The sequence below is a fragment of the Canis aureus genome, chromosome 4, assembly GCF_053574225.1.
Source record: "Canis aureus isolate CA01 chromosome 4, VMU_Caureus_v.1.0, whole genome shotgun sequence".
Lineage (NCBI taxonomy): Eukaryota > Metazoa > Chordata > Mammalia > Carnivora > Canidae > Canis > Canis aureus.
This window is the reverse complement of record NC_135614.1, coordinates 44,268,366-44,287,130: the sequence shown is the minus strand read 5'-3', so window position 1 is coordinate 44,287,130 and position 18,765 is coordinate 44,268,366. Positions and strand designations below refer to the sequence as shown.

At 39.5% G+C, this 18,765-nt stretch overlaps 1 protein-coding gene, 1 long non-coding RNA gene and 1 pseudogene across 4 annotated transcripts in view; 2 read left to right on the top strand and 1 right to left on the bottom strand.

The window, feature by feature from the left end:
• Positions 1 to 18,765, top strand: part of SPDL1 (spindle apparatus coiled-coil protein 1) — a 373,127-nt gene that overhangs the window by 136,077 nt on the left and 218,285 nt on the right. The window lies entirely within an intron of this gene.
• LOC144312653 (programmed cell death protein 6 pseudogene) lies at positions 2,437 to 3,362 on the top strand (annotated as a pseudogene).
• Positions 3,768 to 18,765, bottom strand: part of LOC144312663 (uncharacterized) — a 212,805-nt gene continuing 197,807 nt past the window's right edge. The window contains exons 4-5 of one of the 3 annotated variants that reach the window (XR_013378198.1): positions 10,659 to 10,675; positions 3,768 to 4,298 (exon numbers count right to left, since the gene is read on the bottom strand). This is a non-coding gene — a long non-coding RNA (uncharacterized LOC144312663). The remainder of the gene's footprint in view (positions 4,299 to 10,658; positions 10,676 to 18,765) is intronic. The other 2 variants (XR_013378197.1, XR_013378196.1) reach the window with 2 other exon arrangements.

The following is an 18,765-nucleotide window of genomic DNA, read 5'->3' as shown; positions in this document are numbered from 1 at the left end:
TCCCACCTCCTTTCTTTGTTTTGCATGAAAAAATAAGATAATTTGTTTGGTAATGCTTGTCACAGTCTGGATATTACTGATTTTATCCCCATGGTGTAGTTTAACATGTTCCCCTGGGCCCTGTATTTCCTATAAACTCTTAGTTAGATTTAGAGACTTGATCAGACCCAAGTTTGATTTTCTAGCAGTGATTCATCATAGGTAATGCTATACAATTCCATCTAGAAGACACATAATATTCGATTACTTAGTTCTTGTTTTTAGTAGCTATTACTACTTACTGCTTGGATTCAGACTTTCCTTAAGGCTTTCAGAATAGTTATATTCTAATTCTCCCTCTGTTTGTAAATAACATTTTTATTCCATACAAGATTAAGGGGAAAACAAGGTGTCTGAGGGGGTGGACTAGAATTTATTGGAAGAGTTTTGGGGGATCCAAGGCTTCATGAAGGACTATCAGAGTCTCAAAAACTGTTAGGCAATATGGAGCTTTTCTCTCTCATCTCCCCAGACTTGTCTCCATTCCTCTGAACTTAATTTGTTTAGCTTTTTCATAGCCAAATAAAGTTGCCCCATACTTCCTGAATTTACCTTTCCATAGCCAAACAACTTAGAGAGACACTGTGTAAGGATGTTCCAATGTCCAATCCCCTGGGTGATATATTCTGATTAGTCCATTTTGGACCAACTAGCAATGACAATTAGGACAGTATGGTAAAGTCACATCATTCAAATATGTCCACCTGTGGGTCAGGTAAAGGAGAGTTCTTAGAGAAAAACTGTATGTTTTGGACAGACCTTTCAAAATAATGGTTATTGGTATCTCCTCCTTCCATGTCAATCCATGACTTCAAACCATTATTTTTCTACATTGATGAATCTTTCTCTCTTTCCTTCTTTTATTTTGTTTTTGTTTATTTGTTTTTTAAGGTTTTATTCACTTATTCATGAGAGACACAGAGAGAGAGGCAGAGACACAGGCAGAGGGAGAAGCAGGCTCCATGCAGGGAACCCGACGTGGGACTGGAACCCCGGGACTCCAGGATCATGCCCTGGGCCAAAGGCGGCGCTCAACCACTGAGCCACCTGGGCTGCCCTCTCTCTTCCCTTCTTTGAAATGAAACATCCAACTAAAATATCCCCTTAGAAATCCTGTAGACCCAAATCTTAATATGTCAAAGACTGAACCACCCAAAAATGGATCTTCCCACTTCATTCCCTATCTCAATGAATCATAATCAATGCAGTGAACCATATAAGAAATTTGAGAATTTCCCTAGGCTCTTTACTATTATCCCTTTCTTCCCATATCATCCCTCTTGTCGCCAAGGACTTGGATTCTACCTCCTTTAATATCATTTGAATGTGTTCCCTGTACTTGATTCCCCCTAATGGCCACTGCTCTAGTCAGTAGCCATTGCTTCTAACCTGATTACTGCCATAACCTCCTAAGTGGACTCTCTGGGGTTCAGAATGGCTTTCCCATTTTTCTAAAGCATATTTGTAATCATTTCATTTTGCTGATGAAATTCCTTCAATGGGCCACCATAGCTTTCAGGATAAGAGTTCAAACTCCCGATCTTAGTAACCCAAATTCTTCACCATCTGGCTCCTGACTACTCCTAAATGTGCTGTCTAGTCACTTAGAAGCATTTTCAGTTTCTCAGATTTGTCAGATTATTTCATGCTTCTCTGCATGCTTTCCCTTATCTGTTTCTACTCTCTGGTAAATCCTATCTCTGTTCATATCCAACTAGCTAGTGGATCCTAAAAACTCAACTAAGAAGTTAAATTTTCATCTTTTGTGAAAAAATTCTTGGAGAACATTTGTACTTTGACTTTTTAATCTCTAACATTTAGCCCAGTGCCCAGTATAGAGTAAGTTATCAATACCTGTTTGTAATAAAGGTAAATTAAAAACCTACAGATTGTGGGCAGAAGTGCCTGGGCTTGTTGCAGCTTTTTTTTTTTTTTTCCAGAAATTCTGGTAATAAATACCCTCCACCCTTTTTTTCAGTCAACACGGGTTTCTCCCCAGTCTCTTCTGATGATTTTCTCAGCAAAGTGTTATCTCAGTTTGTGGACCACCAGTCAAAAGGAGTGAACCAGTCAGCTCTGACAGTTGGCACTGCTACTGGGTAGCAATGCAGACAGAAGGAGCCCAAGCAAGCACAGGAAAATGAAAATAGATTCCTGTAATCTCTGAGGAACACAATCAATGCTTCCTTGCTTGAGTATGGACAATTCAAAAATCAAGGACTGATCTTTTGGAGTCTAGAATTACAGTCCTTACCATGAAGTCTTTACTGATACCTGGCAGCTCACACTTGGTCACTTTCTTGACCATCCAGGACAATTCTGGATTTCTTTCATTCATTTTAATATCTGACTACACAGGCGTTGCCGGAGCTCAGCCCAGCGTTTCCGCCTGGGCCCATGGCTGCCTACTCATAAATCCCGGGGCCCGGGGCTGGCCCAGCTGGAGGCGCGGCACTGCCGGACCAGAGCTTCTTGTGGAACGTTTTCCAGAGGGTTGATAAAGACAGGAGCGGGGTAATATCGGACAACGAGCTTCAGCAAGCACTCTCCAATGGCACATGGACTCCATTTAATCCAGTGACTGTCCGCTCCATCATATCTATGTTTGACCGAGAGAACAAGGCTGGCGTGAACTTTAGTGAGTTCACTGGCATCTGGAAGTACATCACAGATTGGCAGAATGTCTTCCACACCTACGACAGGGACAACTCTGGGATGATCGACAAGAACGAGCTCAAGCAAGCACTCTCAGGTTTTGGGTACCGGCTCTCTGACCAGTTTCATGACATCCTCATTCACAAGTTTGACAGACAAGGATGGGGGAAGATTGCATTTGATGACTTCATCTAGGGCTGCATTGTCTTGCAGAGGTTGACAGATAATTTCAGGCATTACGATAGGGATCAAGACGGCTGGATTCAGGTGTCATATGAATAGTATCTGTCCATGGTCTTCAGCATCGTATAACCCTGGTCTTTGCACATGGCAACATGACTTATGCAAGGCTCAAAGATGCCAAATCTCCCTTTAAAGAAGTGGGACACAGATGCAGCCAGATACAGCTCTTCCTTTAGATTTCATATCACTAACGTTTGGGACCGACTGTATATATGTGGATAAGCTGATAAGGTTTTTGCGAATGTAATAATACTTATAATCATTATTTACACATAGACCTTTGATTTGAGACTGTCCAGTTGTGCCATGAGGTTAGATATGATAATGTTTCAGGGTATCCTACATGCAAAACATTCATCATGTGTGTTTCTAGAGAACTCCAGTTCTATAGTGGAAGTACTTTTATTAGCCAATAGGAATTTAAAAATAATATGGAACTTGCACATAAGCTTTTACGTGCCTTACATTTTTAAAATGCGGTATTTGTTTGAATATGCAACATAAGCAATAAAGCACATGCACCCTCAAAAAAATATGACTACACATTTTCTGAAACTCTTTACTTACTGTCTAGTTTTCCACAGTTACATGTAAGCATTTTGTAGGTAAAAACAAACAAACAGGGATCCCTGGGTGGCGCAGCGGTTTGGCGCCTGCCTTTGGCCCAGGGCGCGATCCTGGAGACCCGGGATCGAATCCCACGTCGGGCTCCCGGTGCATGGAGCCTGCTTCTCCCTCTGCCTGTGTCTCTGCCTCTCTCTCTCTCTGTGACTATCATAAACAAATAAAAAAAAATTAAAAAACAAACAAACAAAGAAACAAAAAACATGGCATATTTCTCAACGCGAGAAATGCCAGAAACTTGGAGAAGGTTAAATATTTAGAGTTTTTCTAAGAAAGAGGAGATGATTCTAGAATTTATAAACCTATTGTGTCTAAAGTAAAAAACTAGCAAAAATAATTTTGGAAAGTGATTTCTGAGTATATGAAAAGGTGGATTAGTAATCACCAGAGGCCACTTACATTCATGGAGGACAAATCATACTAAATGAAAATAACTGTCTTTTCTAAATGGTAAACTAAATTTTAATAAGAATTCATATGGGGGGCAGGGCAAGATGGCAGAAGAGTAAGGTCCCCAAGTTACCTGTCCCCACCAACTTACATAGATAACTTTCAAATCATCCTTAAAACCTACGAATTCGGGATCCCTGGGTGGCGCAGCAGTCTGGCGCCTGCCTTTGGCCCAGGGCGTGATCCTGGAGACCCGGGATCGAATCCCACGTCGGGCTCCCGGTGCATGGAGCCTGCTTCTCCCTCTGCCTGTGTCTCTGCCATTCTCTCTCTCTCTCTGTGAGTGACTATCATAAATTAAAAAAAAAAAAAAAAAAAGCTACGAATTCGGCCTGAGATTTAAAGAGAGAACAGCTAGAATGCTACAGTGAGAAGAGTTTGCGCTTCTAAAAAGGTAGGAAGCCAGAAGGAAAAAATAAAAAATAAAAAAGAATCCAGTGGGGAAGGGGTCCCCGCGAGGAGTCGGGCTAAAGCCGGGTGGTGAGAGCCTCCAGGACAGGAAAGCCCAGTCTTGGAGAAGCAGGGACTTTAAAAATCTTCCCGGATGGAAAGGCACTTGCAGGACTCTGGTAGGATCCCAAGTGGAGCCTCCAGGCTCCCGAGGTCACTAACAGAGACTGTGCCCCGGGGTAGAGCGCGCCACACACCCGGGGCTGAGCCCATGCCTGGCGGGGCTGCAGGAGAAACTCAGGTGGTAGCTCCGCGGGGAGGGGGCAGCATGGCCCCAGGAGCCCAATTCCAGCGGTGCAGGCACCAGATCTCAGGGTGCCAGGGGACACAGCCCAGGATCCTGTGCTTCCCCCGGGACAGGTGGAGGCGGGGAGGCACAGGACAGCGAGGACACTCTTGCCGCCGGGCACCCCCGAGCTGTGCAGATCAGAGCCCCTGCCTCCAGAGCATCCAAGCCGGTGAGGACCGGGAGCTGCAGTAGTTACTGCAGGAGCTGACTCTAGGGCTGGGGAGCTGGCCACGCCAGCAGGGTTGTCCCTCCTGGTGTCACCCTGTGCCTGGGATGGAGCAGCGCTGCCAGGGAACAGGGGCCTCACAGGATAAACAGCTCCCACTGAGCCGTGCACCTGGCGGGGGGCAGGGCAGTGCCCCCAGGTGCACACACCTGAGAATCAAAACAGCAGGCCCCTCCCCCAGAAGGTGGTGGAAGAACAGGGGAAGAGCAAGTTCTCAACCAAGTAGCACTGGAAAACTCCAGGGGAAGTCAAGGGATTTACAATATATAGAACCAGAGGATACCCCTTCTTGTTTTGTTTTTGCTTTTGTTTTTGTTTTTTTGTTCTTTGTTTTTTCCCCTTTTTGTTCTTTCTTTTATTCCTTTTTCCAGTACAACTTGTTTTTAGCCACTCTGCACTGAGCAAAATGACTAGAAAGAAGAACTCACCGCAAAAGAAAGAATCAGAAACAGTACTCTCTGGGAGAGAATTACATAATTTGGATTACAATTCGATGTCAGAAAGCCAATTCAGAAGCACATTTATAAACCTACTGGTGGCTCTGGAAAAAAGCATAAAGTTTTCAAGAGATTTCATGACTACAGAATTTAGGTCTAATCAGGCTGAAATTAAAAATCAATTAAATGAGATGCAATCCAAACTGGATGTCCTAACAACTAGGGTTAATGAGGTAGAAGAAAGAATGAGTTACATACAAGACAAGTTGATGGAAAGGAAGGAAGCTGAGGAAGAAAGGGATAAACAATGAAAAGACCATGAGGAAATGTTAAGGGAAATAAATGACAGCCTCAGGAGGAAAAATCTACATTTATTTGGAGTTCCAGAGGGCGCCAAAAGGGGCAGAGGACCAAAAAGCATATTTGAACAAATCATAGTTGAGAACCTCCCTAACTTGGGGAGAGAAACAGGCATTCAGATCCAGGAGATAGAGAGATTCACCCCTAAAATAAAATAAAATAAAAAAACCCTGCTCAACACCTCAACATTTAATAGTGAAATCTGTAAATTCCAAAGATAAAGAGAAATCCTTAAAGCAGCAAGAGACAAGAGATCCCTAACGTATATGGGGAGAAGTATTAGATTAACAGCAGACCTCTTCACAGAGACCTGGCAGGCCAGAAAGGGCTGGCAGGATATATTCAGGGTCTGAATGAGAAGAACATGCAACCAAGAATACTCTATCCAGCAAGTCTCTCATTCAGAATAGAAGAGGAGATAAAGAACTTCGAAGATAGGCAGAAACTGAAAGAATATGTGACCACCAAACCAGCTCTACAAGAAATACTAAGGGGGGCTCTGTAAAAGAAAGAAGAAGTCCAAAGAAACAATCCACAAAAACAGGAACTGAATAGGTATTACGATGACACTAAATTCATATCTTTCAATAGTAACTCTGAACATGAATGGGCTTAATGATCCCATCAAAAGATGCAGGGTTTCAGACTGGGGAAAAAAGCAAGACCCATCTATTTGCTGTCTACAAGAGGCTCATTTTACCTAAGGACACCTACAGCCTGAAAATGAAAGGTTGGCGAACAATTTACCATTCAAGTGGTCCTCAAAAGAAAGCAGGGGTAGCAATCCTCATATCAGATAAATTAAAGTTTATCCCAAAGACTGTAGTAAGAGATGAAGAGGGACACTATATCACACTTAAAGGATCTATCCAACAAGAAGACCTAACAATCATGAATATTTATGCCGCTAATGTGGGAACTGCCAGGTATATCAATCAATTAATAACCAAAGTTAAGACATACTTAGATAATAATACACTAATTAGATAATAATACAGTAATGCCAGGAGAATTCAACACGGTGCTTTCTGTAAGTGACAGATCTTCTAAGCACAACATTTCCAAAGAAACAAGAGTTTTAAATGATACACTGGACCAGATGGATTTCACAGATATTTACAGAACTTTACATCCAAACGAAACTGAATACACATTCTTCTCAAGTGCACATGGAAATTTACCAGAATAGACCACATACTGGGTCACAAATCAGGCAGGCCTTCCAATACCAAAAGATTGGGAATGTCCCCTGTATATTTTCAGACCACAAAGCTTTGAAATTAGAACTCAATCTCAAGAAGAAATTTGGGAGAAATCCAAACACATGGAGGTTAAAGAGCAACATGCTAAAAGATGAAAGGGTCAACCAGGAAATTAGAGAAGAACTAAAAAGATTCATGGAAAGTAATGAGAATGAAGATACAACTATTCAAAATCTTTGGTATACAGCAAAAGCAGTCCTGAGGGGGAAATACATCGCAATACAAGCATCCCTCAAAAAACTGGAAAAAACTCAAATAAAAAAGCTAACCTTGCACCTGAAGGAACTGGAGAGAGAACAGCAAATAAAACCTACACCAAGCAGAAGAAGGGAGATAATAAAGATTCGAGCAGAACTCAATGAAATACAGACCAGAAGAACTGTGGAACAGATCAACAAAACCAGGTGTTGGTTCTTTGAAAGAATTAATGTTAGATAAGCCATTATCCAGCCTTATTAAAAACAAAAAAGACTCTAATTAATAAAATCACAAAATGAAAAAGGAGAGATCACCACCAATTCCAAGGAAATACAAATGGTTTTAAAAACATATGATGAGCAGCTATACGCCAATAAATTAGGCAATCTAGAAGAAATGGATGCGTTTCTGGAAAACCACAAACTACCAAACTGGAGCAGGGAGAAATAGAAAACCTGAATAGGCCAATAACCAGGGAGGAAATTGAAGCAGTCATCACAAACCTCCCAAGACACAAAAGACTAGGGCCAGATGGCTTCCCAGGGGAATTCTATCAAACGTTTAAAGAAGAAACAATACCTATTCTACTAAAACTGTTCCAAAAGATAGAAAGGGATGGAATACTTCCAAACTCATTCTATGAGGCCAGCATCACCTTATTTCCAAAACCAGGCAAAGACCCCACCAAAAAAGAGAATTATAGACCAATATCCCTGATGAACACAGATGCAAAAATTCTAAACAAGATACTAGCCAATATGATCCAACAGTACATTAAGAAGATGGATTATTCACCATGACCAAGTGGGATTTATCCCCGGGATGCAAGGCTGATTCACCACTCATAAAGCAATCAACGTGATAGATCATATCAAGAGGAAAAACAAGAACCATATGATCCTCTCAATAGATGCAGAGAAAGCATTTGACAAAATACAGCATCCATTCTTGATCCAAACTCTTCAGAGTGTAGGGATACAGGGAACATTCCTCAGCATCTTAAAAGCCATCTATGAAAATCCCACAGCAAATATCATTCTCAATGGGGAAACACTGGGAGCTTTTCCTCTAAGATCAGGAACACGACAGGGATGTCCACTCTCACCACTGCTATTCAACATAGTACTAGAAGTCCTAGCCTCAGCAATCAGGCAACAAAAAGAAATAAAAGGCTTTCAAATTGGCAAAGAAGAAGTCAAACTCTCCCTCTTTGCAGATGACATGATACTGTACTTAGAAAACCCAAAGACTCCACCCCAAGATTGCTAGAACTCATTCAGCATTCAGCAGTGTGGCAGGATACAAAATCAATGCCCAGAAATGAGTGGCATTTCTATACACTAACAATGAGACTGAAGAAAGAGAAATTAAGGAGTCAATCCCATTTGCAATTGCATCCAAAAGCATAAGATACCTGGGAATAAACCTAACCAAAGAGGTAAAGGATCTATATCCTAAAAACTACAGAACACTTCTGAAAGACATTGAGGAAGACACCAAGAGATGGAAAAATTTCCATGCTCATGGATTGGAAGAATTAATATTGTGAAAATGTCAATGCTACCCAGGGCAACTTACACATTTAATGCAATTCCTATCAAAATACCATGGACTTTCTTCAGAGAGTTGGAACAAACCATCTTAAGATTTCTGTGGAATCAGAAAAGACCCTGAAAAACCAGGGGAATATTAGAAAAGAAAACCAGAGCTGGGGGCATCACAATGCCAGATTTCAGGTTGTACTACAAAGCTGTGACCATCAAGACAGTGTGGCACTGGCTCAAAAGCAGACACACAGATCAATGGAACAGAATACAGACTCCAGAAATGGGCCCTCAACTCCATGGTCAACTAATATTCAACAAAGCAGGAAAGACTATCCACTGGAAAAAGGACAGTCTCTTCAATAAATGGTGCTGGGAAAATTGGACAGCCACGTGTAGAAGAATGAAACTAGACCAACCTCTTACACCATACACAAAGATAAACTCAAAATGGATGAAAGATCTAAATGTGAGACAAGAATCCATCAAAATCCTAGAGGAGAACACAGGCAACACCCTTTTTGAACTTGGCCACAGCAACTTCTTCCAAGATACATCCATGAAGGCAAAAGAAACAAAAGCAAAAATGAACTATTGGGACTTAGTCAAGATAAAAAGCTTCTGCACAGCAAAAGAAACAGTCAACAAAACTAAAAGACAAGCTACAGAATGGGAGAAGATATTTGCAAATGACCTATCAGATAAAGGACTAGTATCCAAGATCTATAAAGAACTTATTAGACTCAACAGCAAAGAAACAATCCAATCATGAATTGAGCAAAATACATGAACAGAAATTTCACAGAGGAAGACATAGACATGGCCAACAAGCACATGAGAGAATGCTCCACATCCCTTGCCATCAGGGAAATACAAATCAAAACCACAATGAGATACCACCTCACACTAGTGAGAATGGGGAAAATTAACAAGACAGGAAACAACACATGTTGGAGAGGATGTGGAGAAAGGGGAACCCTCTTGCAGTGTTGGTGGGAATGTAAATGATGCAGCCACTGTGGAAAACTGTGTGGAGGTTCCTCAAAGAGTTAAAAATATATCTGCTCTACGACCCAGCAATTGCACTGCTGGGGATTTACCCGAAAGATACAGATGCAGTTAAATGCCGGGACACCTGCACCCCGATGTTTCTAGCAGCAATGTTCACAATAGCCAAACTTGAAGGAGCCTCGGTGTCCATCGACAGATGAGTGGATAAAGAAGCTGTGGTCTATGTATACAATGGAATATTACTCAGCCATTAGAAATGACAAATACCCACCATTTGCTTCGACGTGGATGGACCAGGAGGGTATTATGCAGAGTGAAATAAGTCAATCAGAAAAGGACAAACATTATGTGGTCTCATTCATTTGGGGAGTATAAAAAACAGTGAAAGAGACTAAAGGCGAAAGGAGAGAAAATGAGTGGGAAATATCAGTGAGGGTGACAGAACATGAGAGACTCCTAGCTCTGGGAAACGAACAAGGGGGTAGTGGAAGGGGAAGTGGGGCGGGGGTTGTGGAGACTGGGTGACAGGCACTGAGGGGGGCATTTGACTAGAGGAGTACTGGGTGATATGCTATATGTTGGCAAATCGAACTCCAAAAAATATATACTGATTTTATAATTTTATCATGAGTCCCAAATGATATGTTAATAAAATATTAAGCAAACTCTTTGGCATATAAGGAAGTCTCAATTTAAGATAGCTATTATTATCATTATGTCATTGGCAAAAACAATGTCTTACTAATTTTTACAACAATGTAAGAACTATTACATCTGTCTGGCATGACTGAAAATAATCATAATTAGCACATTATTGAGAATTTCAAAGTGCGTAAAGGGAAAGAAAAATTTTTTCTAGACCAGGCTTACCTTTTAATTCTGATAATCTGAAAGATATGGAAAGAAATCATTAAAGAATGGTTCGAATCCATTGCTGTTTTTCAAACATTTCAACAAACTATCCATTGATTATAGAAGGGACATTGGTTAGTATTCTTTTTATTGTTTCTATTTTATTCAGTATCTTGATGGAAATTAGGCTCTGTTGGCCCTTCTAGTCTTCGTTTGTTTAACACTATATACGATTAATGGTAGGTAAGTGAGACAGCAAAGTGCATTATTTTTCAAAATATGGAATGAACAAAAGGTCATGAAGTCTATTGGATAATTTCATTTCATCCTCTAACATACTTATGCTAAAAGTTCCTGAATGGCAACCCTGACTGTTGAGTTTAGAAACAGTTGAAATGAGAGGATATCAATTTGGAGATTCAGATGTCTATCCTTCCTTGTCCAGTAGCTCTAATAGCTTTTGGTTTCTTGGTCAAGAGAAATAAAAGGACACTGAGGTCGAGGTCCCTTCACTGTTCTATCTTACCCCATTTATGTAAGGCCAGGGCCTCCTGAAAATAGGCCTGTGTTCCACTTTCAAACCCATTATTGAATGCAATAATGACAATAATAAAACTATTATAATCACTGAATGAATTACTAAGCACTTTACATGTTTTAACTAACTATGATCATCACAAGAACTACAAACATTGGGGATGCTTGGGTGGCTCAGTGGTTGAGCACCTGCCTTTGGCTCAGTGCATGATGTCCAAGTCCTCGGATTGAGTCCCACATCGGTCTTCCTGCATGGAGCCTGCTTCTCTTCCCTCTGCCTGTGTCTCTGCCTGTCTCTCTCTCTCTATCTCTATCTCTCTCATGGGTAAAATCTTTAAAAAATGTATTAAAAAAAAAAGAACTCCAAGCATTGAATATTACTATTATACCCATGAAGAAATGGAAGCAAAGAAGGTTTAATTAATCATCCAAAGTCCTATATTGAGTAAGTTCTCACTAAACTTAAAGATTTTATATTTTCCATCTGCAAAATGGTAAATAGTAATTGATCTTGATGATATGATTCAATAAGGTAATTCTGTAATATACTTGCCTCGTGTAGGCACTCAGTATTGTTAGTTGCCTACATAAGCAGAGACATAACATAGAATGGTAGAGTCCAATGAACTATTTTTCCTCCAGGTAATTATTTGATCATTACAGTATCTAAGTGCCTAACACAGTGCCAGGTACAGTATTGGTACCCAATAAGTACTTGCTAAAATGTAAACATGTGCATATTATAGTTAAAGAAGGACTTTATGGAGCCTCCTTCTCCCTCTGCCTATATCTCTGCCTCTCTCTCTCTCTCTCTCTCTCTGTGTGTCTCTCATGAATAAATAAATAAAATCTTTTTTTAAAAAAAGGACTTTAGAAGTCATCTAATGAAATCTGGTTCATTAAAGAAATCCTTTATTAGGAAACTTCCAAAAAGAAAAGACAACTAATTCACCATTTTCATAACCAATTACTCTGTTGTTGAGAAATCTTTATTCTTAGAAAATTATTATTTTTTTATATTAAGGCAAATGATCTGTAAATTTAGGGCATTAGCTCTGAGAATCTTCTGCCCTTTATAAGTTTATGGAATAAGTTTGTTTTAAATTTTATCTTATTTTGCCTGAGTCTTCCTTCAGATACTGCACTACAGTTCATACAGCCACTTAGTATATTTCATTTCAGGCCAGATATGTCCAGTAACTTCCATTCTTCATATAAAACAGATGTCAATTCAGGACAGTCTGTCCTCTGAGATTTAAATAAAATTGGCTAGATACCCTATCCCACATCCTGTGGGAAATCTAGGGCCCAACCCAAGGTTTCTGTGAATTCCTGGGAATTTATGTTCTTAAGGTAACCTCTGGCTTTGAGTTTCTAGTTCCACTCTGTCTTGCTCATGTTTCTTTGTCTTGGGTTTCCTCACCTCTCTACCCAACCATGATTTCGACATAAGCTCATCCTCTTGAACCCTTAAAACCATACATATATAGTATCTGGGTACATGACAGAGTTTACTGATGGTGATAACAGAGGCAATTTCCACTGTTAAACATAATTTGAAAGTAAATGTTTGATAATACAGCTCTTTAAATCTCTTATCCATTATGCTACTGGGAATGTATTATTTGCCCCCTTTTCCTTGGATTATTTCTTCTAGCATATTGCCCTAGCTCTCCTTTCTTCATTACTCTCCCCATTTCCTATTCTTTTTTCCTAACAGTATTCAAATTTCTGCTTATTACTCATGCAGAGTTCTCTCCTTCTAAGCTATGCCCACAAGGTCTTCTACACCAAAGCTATTTATCAAAATATTTTCCTAAACAACAAAATTATCTTCCTTAAAGGGTCCCTGATTTATACTCCTTCTTCTTTCTCCTACATGTGCTCATTAAATAAACTTTACTTATTGATATCTCTCCTGGAATGGACCTCCCAGATGGGAACACATGAAGCCTGAGAAAATAACTTAAGTAATATAAAAACTGCACCTGATTTAAAAAAAAAAAAAAAAAAAAACTGCACCTGATAAAATTCCATAATGGTGCCTAGATAGGGTCTACATGTAATATAAATACCAGAAATGAATAACAAGGTGCCCGTTATTTCTTCTCCTTCAAGGTATTCCAGCCAGCTAGAGATTTACTTTACATATGCATGCACCAGTAGAATCCTTAGTTGTAACTCCAGCAAATATTCTGTACCACGGATGGGATGCAGACATCCTGGGCACATGACTCCCATTCTGAGTGATGGACATGTTTTTTTCTCTCTATGTATCTGGGGAAAGTTACATTAATGTCACATGCATACTTTTAAATCTACATTTGATTGCTTATGGATGTCAAGATGTGACTTGGACTGCTTAAAGCATAAGAAAGCAATCAGAGAGATCCAGAATGATAATAACAACTTGGGAAAGCCCCAATTTTGGTCTACCAGTCATCATTTCTGTAGACAGTTTTGGAGTTCCCTAGAATGCTAAGTTGAAGTTGCATTCGTAATTGATGGCTTCAAGGACAGAGAAACCTGGGATTCTTTCAGATATGATTGTGTGTATTTCCTAAGCACTTACTTTGGGCCAGATACTGTGCTAAATGCATTATATCCATTATCTTATTTCTTCCTCCCTAAAACCCAAGACTATAGGTAACTTTATTCTCCCCATTATATAGATGAGGAGACTCTATACTAAGGTATAGAGAGGTAAAACGGGATGCTTGCAGAGACACAGCTAAGGAGCAGGAGATTGAGTTGCCAATTCAGCCTGGCTTGAAAGGCAGTGTTCTTAACCCCTACACTCTTCTCCCACTCCTCCCACCATAAGAGGTTGGGAGAAAAGAGACAGAACATTTCTCTTCTTAATTTTAATTGTTTTACAAGGTGCCTCAATAGCTTCCTTTTGGGTATTTGACATGCCATCATTGGCAAATCTAAAATGGGTAGCTGGTCAATTTTTTAAAGGGAGTCTGAAAGACGAATTGCTTCTTTGTCTTTCCCTTTTGGGAGACAGAGCTGTACAAAAAGTAATGGGAGAGTTCACTGAATTTTAAAGAGGAAAGAGGCAATGACTCAGAGCAGGCATGAAGAGGTTACCAGGGAGATACAGGGGTGACAGCTATCATAGATAAACTGGTCCTGTCTTGGTCTCTGTGGAAATGTCAGTCCCTTTCAGAGAGGATTATTTTACATCTTTATTAAAGTGGCTCAGGAGATGAACCTTATTAAATAAAATCAATGAGTTGAAAACATGTAGTTTAGCTAAAACATTTTTGTTCATCTTAATGCTTTAAATACCTGTTTGTGTGGAAGCCTCAACATCATATAGCTTCCTCAGGCAAAAGACAGTGGGAGCCATAGACTTACGGTAGTAAGTATTCTCTGGACGATTAAGAGTCCTCATATTCCCTCAAGGGCTGAGCTTACTTTCTGAAACTTACAACTCCTACTTCACAGAAAACACATACATGAGTACACTCACAGTCTGGAATATCAGAATCACAGACACTTCTTCAGACATCATCTACTTCATTGATTTGCTGATTAATTCATTCAATATTTAGTAAGGGCCTAATACGTGTATCAAGTACTAGGAGCCCAGGAGTGATTAAGGCATATTCCTGGTCTCAATGAATATATCCTCTAGTATGAAACGTAGTAGACTTTTTTTAGTGTTCTGTAAGGATCTATTCTGTATTTCTTTTCTTTTCCTTCTATTTTCACTTTATAAACTCACCTAGATGATCTTGCCCATTCTTATGAAATCATGTCATTTTAATGAAGATGATTCTCAAGTATATATCACCCATCCAGTCTTCTCTTTGGAGCTTCACACTCATATACTTTACCATCTCTGTGTTTTCTCAACTTAAATGACTCATGTGAACTTTAAGATTTACATGACCAAAATTCAACTTTCAGTTGTCCTTCAAAATCATTCTCCAACCTTCTACCATCTTGATAAATGGGCCCATAATCCACCTTGGACTTCAAATCAGAAACCTGAGAGACATGTTGAACTTTCTCTCCTCTTTTGCCCTCCATGTCCAATGGATACACAAGCCTTTTTCCTGTTCCTTTCAAAACTATCTCAATAGATTATGTCTCTATAGCCCACTTGCCACTTTGCTACTCTAAGCCTCTAGTATCTTTTACCAGGGCTACTACAATAGCCATCTCCAACCAGTTTTTCACACAGCAGCCAGAGTGGCCTTCTCAAAGTATAAATTGGACTATCCCTATTCTGCATAAATTAGCATAATAGTCACAATAATTACAATGATCTACAAGGCCTCTCAGATATGGCTCATTCTACCCACAACCACTTCTTAGAAATCTCAGCCCTCACAGGCCTGGTTTGGCTCAATAGTAGGTTGCAGTAGGGGAGTACATGTGAGAGATTCTAAAGTCCTTACAATAATAGCTACCATATGCCCAACCCTGTACTAAATGGTTTACTTACAGAATTTATAATCTCAAACCACACTCCCCTACAAGGAAGGCATTAATATACCCACTCTACAGATGAAGAAATATATATGTGATGTCACTTCGCTATTGACTGAAAGAACCTGAACTCAACCCTAGACCTCTGTCACTTCAAGGTAGACCCTATATCTAACTTATCTCTGTCGTGCTGCTTAATGCCCAACAAATATGCTGCTTCAAATTGTACAGAATCAGTAACTATTTGAACCAGAATTTGAGCCCAGAACTCCAAAGCCTGGGCTTTTGTAATGCTACTATGATACCTCTTCTTCTTCTACTAAGAAGTCTTCCATGGAGACCAGGAAGCTCAAGAATCATACTAGCTGTACAGAAGAAATGTTAAATGTCCCTATCAATGATAGTCAATAAGCTCATGGAAAACTTTCATAAAATAATGATATGCAGACCCCCTCTTCAGGGAGTCCGACTGAATTAAACTGTATTGGAACCTAGATTCCAGATATATTTTTTAAATACGCTCCAAGTGATTCTAACTTTTATCCAGAATTGAAAGCTGTTTTAGTTTGGTTGGAAGGTGCCTGGTTCTCGTGAGATGATCCTCATGGGCTATTTTTCCCTTTTTAAGCCCACTGGCCAGGCCAGGCAAGCAGGCAGCCTCAGCACATGGTTGACTAGAGTCTGATGGAGAGTCTACATTACGTCCTGGATGGTACACTTGGAAAAAGGAACACTTTGGGAGCCAAGCACTATAAAGGGGATTTCTAGAGACTGTTTGGTTACACAAAATCATTTGAACAATAGTTTCTGATCTCCTCCAAAAATTCATTTCATACTGAGCAGCTTCTGAGGAAATGTAATCAACACCTCCCTTCCATCCTCCAGCAATTTCTTTTCAAGTAGATGAATGCTTCCTGAATACTAAGGCTCTATTCATCCCTAGGGGCAACTTTGAAAGCTTGGTTAAGATCTGCAGGGAGTTTGGGGAAAGGATGAGGAATTAACGATAAGGCTTGGGTAGAAGAAGGAGACATTGATAAGCTCTCTCACTTTCCTATTCCTCTGAACTGCCCTCATACGGAGTGGAGATGATCCATCAGCAGGTTAAGCCGAGAGTTAAAATATACTACTTTTCATTTTAAGGAAGAATAGTAGCCACAATTGTTTACAGTCTGCAAATCTTATTCTGTAGTGCAAAGATTACCTCAACAATGAGCAACTTCCGCCTCCTTATCATCATCACATCATTACTGAGTACTGTTAATAGCACCAAAATAATTGGAATCTCAGTTTACTCCTTTTATAATGGTAGAGCTATATGATTAGAAGCCTGAACTCTGGAACTTGATTCTTGAGCTGATTAAATTCTTTAGATTCTGTGAATCTGCTCCTTACTGATGGAATACTTTAGGCAGGTTACTTTGCCTCATTTTCTCTAAAATGTGGATTAAAATAATCAATATGTGTGAATACTTATAATATTGTGGCACCTAGTAAATACAATATAAATATTTATCTTAAAATATGAAATACAGCCCACAACCAAGTGGATTAACTGCTAGTTTGTCAACTTCCATGAGAAATCTAGGAGAATATTCAGTCTTTGACTTTGTTGGTATCCCTATCTTATATACATTTTAATATGAGGCAAAGAGTAGAAAAGACTTCTCTATAATATTCTTGTCACCTTTCAACTCATCAAAAATCCTGAGTTATTAGCTATGGGTTTCTGGAGTGCTCCATGTGGCATCACTAATGCCAATAGACACCTACCATCCCTTCTTGGGTACTATTTCATCTGTCTGCTTCCATGCTTTCTTAATCCTTTCAATTCCTTTGTTTCCTCCAAACTCCACTCCTTAGCTCTGATTAAGGTACTGCCTAGTCATTTGCTTAGGCTGGAATAATTTATCATTTATTCATGTCTCTTGCTTCCAACACTGTTTAAAGGTTGGATGTTAGATCTTGAGAATGGAGGTAGGAAGGCAAGAAGATGATCTCACTATGGTTTGGTCATAGAATGAGTCTCTACATGATAATTAGACCTTTCATTCTAGCAAAATTAAGTACTTACTGGGGTATTTTTTTAATTCATCACCATTCTAAAACTTTTTCCCCTGCAATTTATTTTCTTCGATTATTATGTACCAGCTTTCATGAGACATACATTTATCTCACTGTGAAATTATAAATAATAGCCTTTATTTATTGAGCACCTTACCATTTGCCACACACAAATTATATTGATACTGTATATACTAAGATCCCTCAAAAGTAAGAAGGAGTTATTCTTATTTAGAGTCAAAGAAATCTAGGATAGAGGGATTCCTTCATCTACATGATGCTGATTTTCAAGACCTTAAAAGGTGAGTCACTTCAAGAACCACAGGCGCCAGAATAATTAAAGACTGCTTTAACCACATTTTAACATTTATTCTTTGAAACATCACAGTGAAGCATTCATTATCTTTCCCATTTTTTAAATAGGAAAACCAAATTCAAGAGGATTTAAAGGGCATGCCCTAGGTGACACAGCTAGTACAAAACTGGAGCCAAAAGCCAGGTCTCCTGACATGAATCCCACATCCTGCCCACTATACCAGTTGTTTATACAGCTCACATTTCTTAGTGGCTTTTCTTAGTGCAGAATTGGAAGCTGGCATGCAGTAGATTATCATCATATATTTTCTGAATAGATGAATGAGAAAGTGAAGTCTATCTTTAGTCCTTTCTTCACCTCTTTTCCATGCACCCCCTTGATGGCTAATCTTAGTTGATACTCAGCAATTTCCTACCCTGTGGCTCTCAGGCAGCTTCCTGTTCCCTGTTCCTATTAAGAACTTAGCCATCTTTTATCCCATTCTTTCTAGTTTATAAGAACATAAATTATAAGACCAGTTAACATTTATTGAGTATGTACTATGCATTAGGTAATTACTTATCATGTTAAATCCTTATAGCAAACTTAAAGACTTAGGATTATTATTTCCATTTACAGATGAAAAAAACAAGATCTTAAGAATTACAGGACTTACAGAGCTAGAAAGTGTGGGATCTGGCATCCTAACCCAGACTTATCTGCTCCTGAAGTTGACAGCCATACTTGCTGAACTCTCCTGCCTGCACACAAAGCTGACAGTGACTG